The sequence below is a fragment of the Myotis myotis genome, unplaced genomic scaffold, assembly GCF_014108235.1.
Source record: "Myotis myotis isolate mMyoMyo1 unplaced genomic scaffold, mMyoMyo1.p scaffold_m19_p_12, whole genome shotgun sequence".
NCBI lineage: Eukaryota > Metazoa > Chordata > Mammalia > Chiroptera > Vespertilionidae > Myotis > Myotis myotis.
Genome location: NW_023416316.1, coordinates 64,359,726 through 64,367,155, shown reverse-complemented (window position 1 = coordinate 64,367,155; position 7,430 = coordinate 64,359,726).

Genomic DNA, 7,430 nt, shown 5'->3' with positions numbered 1-7,430 from the left:
GAATTTTCTTTGAATACATAGTGATAAAACTCCACTACCTTTTGTTTGTATGCCAAACGAAAATATACCTATGCTTGTATGTTTACTGCTTCAGTTGCTCTAAAATGTTTATTTTCATGTACCTAAGCTTACATATACTTTTTTTGTAGTTTTTTACAAGTAACAAAAATCTTAAACTTGAAGTTTCAGTTTGCTTGAGATGGATTTGGATTGAAAATGGGCAATGAAATAAATGATAAAACAACAGTGAGGAAGTGACAGAGGCTAAATGAAAGAGAAAGAGAATTTTCCACTTACTTTGAATACATATTAATTTCTGAAAAGTTCATACCTAGGTGAACTCAGAAGACAGGAATTATTAAATATGTATTTGGCTATTATCATTTGCCATTGGGTCACACATAAAGAATATTCTGAAACCATAATAAGGATTATAATTATAAATAGTCTATTAAACATTTCATTGCATTTTTTAAAAAAAGATGGAAAGTAGGGACAACTCCTGTTGTTATCATGAAGTTAGTTAATATTAATGAAGAAAAGAAAGCTAGGGGAAGTCAGACATTGTAAGCATGGTCACCGGGGAAGCTTAACTAGAAAGCTACAGCATTGATCCTCCAAGGGAATTAACACCCCTCCCCTCCCCCAGCCCGTAATGGGCTGTTTTTGGCGGGAAGAGGGGTGATAGGGGGAGATAGGCCATGCACAGTAGAATCAGGGTGGTGCCAGGATGGTGCTTGCCTGTGGGCCTAGCCTGGGGAATGATGGCTCAGCTAGGGGATGGACCCCATCAGAAGCTCAAGAAATCTTGGAAAGTTAATTAGTTTGAGGAAATTCCTGGTTAAGATCCCCAGACTAAGGGTTCCCTCTCTCTTATTCTGTCCTGTTACATGACCTGCACTCCCCCATGCATTCCCGTGTTCTCTCTCCATAGCCAGGTGGCCTTAGCAGCCGCATGACTCATGGCCCTGCAGACTGCACACACAGGACGTTGGACTGGACTGCACTTTGATATGGAGCAGAAACCATGGGAGTGGCCTTTATTCTGGCCCTGCTGAAGGCACGGTTGGACTTTTTCCATGGCAGGACAGAGAGGAATAGGACATTGGAAACCCAGGGGTTTACTTCCATCCGAATAAATATCACTCATCCTCCCTTGCGAGTCTCACAAAATTCTTTTCCTCGCAACATCGCAAGAACCACTTCCACTGACAACACTAGGAGACATGGAGCCAGGCACATCAGTGGGAAATAAGAATAGGGAATTTTAATTTGGCTGTAATTTCTCTAATCATGTTTTATCTACTGGAACTCTTGTCATCTCACTTACCTCATTTTGCTGCCCTTGAAACCTCTGCACATAGATTTGCACATAGATTTTAAAGTAAATGGTCAATCCTAGTTCACCATCCCTGACTGGAGCTGAAGATTCATTGGCAAGAAGGGTCTAGGGCAGGAATTCTCAGCCTTTTTAGCAGCAAACTTACTGTCTGTTTCCCCGAAATACAAAAAAATGATGGGAACAAGGTGTTGGAGTTATACTTACTGACAGTGTGAGATTCCGAGTGAGCGGGGACCAGTGCCTCTGACAGAGGAGCCGTGCCTGTGGGTGGCTCCCACCCCGGCTCAGGGCCTCACCTCGAAGTGGTTGCCACAGGGCCTTGAGCCCGGCAGGAGGCCATGAGCATGCTTTTCACCGTCTTGGGCAGTAGCTCCGCCTTTACACTAGAATAGAAAAGAACAGCCTGAAATGATAACCGCTGAACTGTCACAAAATAATTTCAATTTAAAAATAAGCAAGCAAACAAACATCACATTCCCCGGGCATATATGGGAAGCCCATTTGCACTTGCGAATATTCCCCATGGATCTCTGTTACCTGTTAGCATATATAATGCCTGTTCCAGTCTTCATTCTGTGGAGTTCAATTACTTAGTTTTTCTAAATATGAATAGTCTTTTCCCCGAAGTCGTATTTTGATGGATAGCTTTGTTTTGACACCCTTTTGTCTCTTCCCTAGACAGATGCCTCTTGCTTGTGAGGTGACTAAGGAAAAAAAATTATCAAATCTGTTAAAACAGAGTATTCCTTCTCTTGGACTCTCCCCTGAAACCCAGAACCTCTAAGCAACAATAGGCTCAGCTCACAGTCCACATCTGAGACGTTCGAGAGGATTTTAGACAAGATTTGGCTTTTGTTTGTTCCTTGTTGATACCTGGAATAAGGGGCGAATATTGTTTCCAGCCTTTCAAACAAAAGGTTTCAGAGCTTTTTTGAGAGACTGGTGATTGGGACGCGTCTACCTCATCCCACTCACTGGATCATCACTAATGTGACACTGGGGAGCTTGACAAATTGTGGTATCTCTCTCAGTAGCAAGTAACTAAAGGGAAGTAAATGGCCAATAACTTTTCCTGTACTTGTTAGAAGGAACTCACATTACCTTGAACAAACAAATGCATTTCTATTATTATCTGTGCCCTGAAAAACATAAAGTTATGTGAGAATAATTACTTTCTATTACATAAAAGTGCATCTAGTGATACCTTTATATTTCATATATGTATGATAATTTATCCACAGGAAAATAAAGGATCTAAAATGTAATCAAATGTCTCATGTGGGTTATACGATAGTTCCGGAGATTATGGATCTGGGAAAATGTAGTTAATGATTTATCGGAAGTTAGTTGGAATTCACAGTGGGTACAAAGAAGTATCACAACCTGCTTCACCTGGCTACAGCTACGACAGACCGAAGAACTCTCAAGCACATCATTTAGTTGTATGTAGTGCTGCCCTTGAACGGTGAGGACCAGCATCTACTCTTCACTTTCTCAATTGCTTGTGGGAGAAATTGAAATCATATCTCCCACATATTAGTAGGGGGAGCTTGGAGCATGGTGTTGAGAAAGTTTTAAGGACTGAGCCCAACTCCAACTAGCGGGACAGAATCCTGTAATGATTAGTGGTATTTGCATACATGCTGAAAGGGGAGGGAGTACTGGCCCTCCTGCCACACATTTCCCATCCCTGGGCCAGCCACTGTGATCCATTTCATCAGTCAGCCATCTACCCCTCTGTTTTGAAATGGCTTATTAAACTTCAACTACATGAACTTCTGAGTTAGATCCTAGGAAGTTAATATCCATGTTGTAGCCAAAAAGTCCTTAAGAAAAATTTAAATCTAATATTACTATAGGGTACCATCCTCTAATTTCCATTTCAGATGAAAAGTTTTTAGATCGCCTCTTTCTACTCTATTTTTCTTGTTTGAGCACTGCTCTTACTCTTGCTTCTACATAACCTTATGTAAACATCTTTCTGTCAGTCTATAAATAATCACTGGTGAACTCTTCGATATGATTTCCATTTTAATGTAGAGTGGTGGTTGGCTTATTGCACCTGCCCAGTGTCCTCAGGAACACGTAACTCCACCTACTGTATACATTTGCCACACTTGTGTCTACTTCTAAGTCCCCCATGTTTTATTTTGCTTTAAAATGTATTCTAGCTGCTTCCTCATGAACTGCTTCTTGGCCAAAATTCCTCCCCTTTTAACTGCCATCTCAGGTTTCATCATGGGGAGAACCCAGTGGTACAAGATAAGATTATAAATGTAAACAAAATGGACTGTTCCCCCCCCCCTTTTTGCTTAAGACTAGCTGCTTTGGGACTAGAAAAACACTATAGAATAAGTTCCCTATACTCAAACATTTTTACAAGTGCTCACTTAACTCTGTAATATTTTCTTCCAAGCCTTGTTTTACTGTAATCTAAAATCTACTAACGGTTGGGTTGTTATCTCTTCTTAGTGAATCACTCTCTAAATCTGGCTATTTCCTATAGACATGCTTGAACTAAGCTACTGTTTATCTTTTGAACTCCATAGTACTCTTATTTTCCTAATATTTGTAAAAATAAAGCTTAGCAAAAGTGAACTTAGTAGTTATTTTATTTTTAATAAACAAAGATTTTTTATACATTAACAGCTAAAAAAAAAAGAGCTATTGATCACTTCTGGGTTCATTCATTCAACCAATATTAATTGAACACCTATACTGTCCTAGATAGCTTATAGGGATAAATGAATCAGATATAGTATCTGTTTTTATGTATTTGCAGACTCATGGAACAGAAAAACACATTAAAATGGAACTTATAGAATAGTGGAAAATTAATAAACAAAATATAGTTGTAACTAATTTTCAACATTCTGAAATAAAAGAATAAAGTGAAGGGGTAGATAGAAAAGATAGTTGTCATCTAGGAAGACCTTGATGGAAAGAATATTTAAGTGGAGATCTAAAAGATTTAAAAGAATAAAAAATGCAAGCCACCCTGTAGAGGAAGCATATGTTCCCATTAGATGAAAATGAATATTCAAAATTTCCAAAGTGAGAAACAATTTGACAAACTTTAAGAATTAAACGAAGCCAGGATGGCTAATGTACTAGACAAGCAAGCAACAAAAATACATGAGTCTTAAGAAGTAAGCAGGAACCAGAGGCTCTGCAAGGGTTTTTCAGGCCATCATAAGAATTTTGGATTTTATTGGAAGTATAATGGGAAGCCACCACAGAGCTTTAAGCAGAGGAATAGCATATCCAATTTTATGTTTGTGAAAGGTCACACTGGCGGCTTTGTGCAGCTTGAGTCCAAGATGGTAAATATCAAGGCCAGCAGAGCAGTTGTTGCATAGGCCAGATGACAGATGATAGTATTTGGACTATCTGATTTCAGAGGACATGCCGAGAAAAATTTTAAAACATGTTTAGAGTAAGAAATGAAAGACTTGAGATGCATCTAGTACAAGGAGTAAGAATGATTAGGAAGAAGAAAGAAACAGAGAAGACACCTGGCCTAAACAACCAAACAACAAATTGTTGAGATGGGACAGTCTGGGAGAAAAACAGATTAGCTGAGGAGGGCAGTGTATTACGAGCTTCATTTGAAAATGGAAGTATGGAACAGACTGTTGAATTGCAGATGAAAGGCAGGGGAGGGTGGGTGGGCAGGAAGAGATCAACCTAAGAACTTGGATGCTGCCGAAACCAGTTTGGCTCAGTGGATAGATAGAGCGTAGGCCTGCGGACTGAAAGGTCCCAGGTTTGATTCCGGTCAAGGGCATGTACCTGGGTTGCGGGCATATCCACAGTGGGAGATGTGCAGGAGGCAGCTGATCGTTGTTTCTCTCTCATCGATGTTTCTAACTCTCTATCTCTCTCCCTTCCTCTCTGTAAAAAATCAATAAAATATATTTTAAAAAAAAAAGAACTTGGATGCATATATGCATAACCCATAGACACAGACAATATGGTGCTGAAGGCTTGGGGTGGGGGGTGGGGCAGGCTAGAAGAAATCAATGGAGGCAAAAGAGGACATCAGTAATACTTTTGACAATAAATATATTTTTTAAAAAGAAAATGCTGCTTGATATACCTGTGACAGTAAACGAGACATGTCAGGTGACAACTGACAGATGAAGATGGAACTCAGAGTGGACTATTTGGATCAAGATATATGCTTGGAAATCACTAGCATAGGACAACACATTTAAGTTAATTAGTTAATTAGACTGAATTAAATATTTAGTGAAAACAGAGAAGAAAGGATACAGAAATCCAGTATAATCTGAGAGTGCAATTTTAGAGTTTATCACTGTAATGGCAATAGATGTTCAAATTCCTACAATGTGCTAGAAACTTTACATATTTTAAATATTTTAAGTACTGGTTCATAGTTGAATTTCAATAAACACTACTTGCTTGAATGAATGTGTATTCTTCACTAGGATAACCATGTTATCTGTTTGAAATAAGGTAGAACTTATCTTATCCTCATCTTAGCGAAAGTGCTAAAGCTAAAGACATGGTTTATAGGTGCCTACTTGTCTAAGAGGGGCTAAATCATGTCTAGACCTTTCATCAAAGGATCGAAGCTGGGAAACTGGTTCAATGTGCTGTGTATAGACAGACAGCATAATCAGAGAGGAGAATTGGGTTATGCATTTCTTGGAAGAGTATAACAGGGAATGTTTTCCTGAAGTTCCCACTCCCTACATATTCCAAGTAAAAGTACCTCCAAAGAACCAGGTATAAGGAGTGGGAGCAGTCCACAGAATGGAGACTGACATCTCAGCCTGAAGCAGAATGCACTCTGAGCTGAAGAAACTCATGTTCTTAGCTTGTGCTTCCAAGATGGCGTGCGATGAAAGTGGCCTTGAGGCTCTTGGTGTTTGCAGAACACTGTGGCCTGGATAAAGCTGAAGGTTAAAGGTTAGCTGAGGCTGGCTTTGATGACAGAGAACAATGACAAGGCTGTAGTGGGAGTGACCTATATACTTCTTGAGTTTGGACTAAACTAAGAAATGTAACTGGCTCTACCCTTCTCCAAAGAATCTAAAAGGATTATGTGTGGGAGGTAAGACAACCCCACAGAAAGCAACTGTGTGGAGTTTACCACTAGAGCAGGAGTTAATGACACAAGTCATTAGAAGCGAAGAAAAGGGAATTGTCTGTGCCAGAGGATCAATGTGTGATGGTCCCACATGCACAAAGGCATCCTAGGAGTGAAGTCTTGCCATCAGAGGGCACAGTGCCAAAAAAAATGGCAGCACCAGCTACCTATGATTTTTCTTCCTTTTCCTTTAATATTACTTTCACCTTGTCCCTGTTTGTGCCCCGGAGGGACCTAGAAATAGCAGCTAGAGGAGGATGAGGAGGTGAAGCATGGAAGAGAGTATACATCAGTTTCACTCCTGCCCATTGCAGGCTGGTTAATCCTGATCTGGGGCCTGGCAGTGATCCTGCTGTGAGGAGAATAGGAGCCATGCATTGGAAGAGCACTGGAAGTTTTGAATTCCATTGCAAAGGACTTTTAATATCTGAAAATGATAACTGTTCATTAAGCTCAAAAGTAATTGCAAATTAATGGTTCTTCTCAAGATATTATCCAAGGGAATGGAAGGAAGAGCTCACAGATGGATTTGAGGGGCAGTGGTAGGAGAAAAATTAAATTACTTGTTTTTTGCACCCTTTTGAAAATAGCTTGTTAATAACTTAGTTCTAATTAGAAATGATTTCCAAACTCCTATTACTACCTTCAATGATGTGTACATAACTGGATAACTCAGATTTAGAGACTCACTATTTTAGGTTATATATATTTAAGAATGAGATGGTCCTCTGTGTTCTAGGATGACTAAAGTAATTTGTCAGTGGCATGAAATCAAACATCCAAAAAACCTTGGAAATATGTAGGGACATCACTTTCATTGTATTTTTCATAAATTTCAGAATGGCTTTTTTGAAGATCGAGACCAATAATTAGAGTAAGAACTAGAATATAATACTAATTGTCCCATTGATGACCAACAGGCCTTTCTGTGATAGGATGTGCTCTATACCCACACCACCCAATATGCTAGCC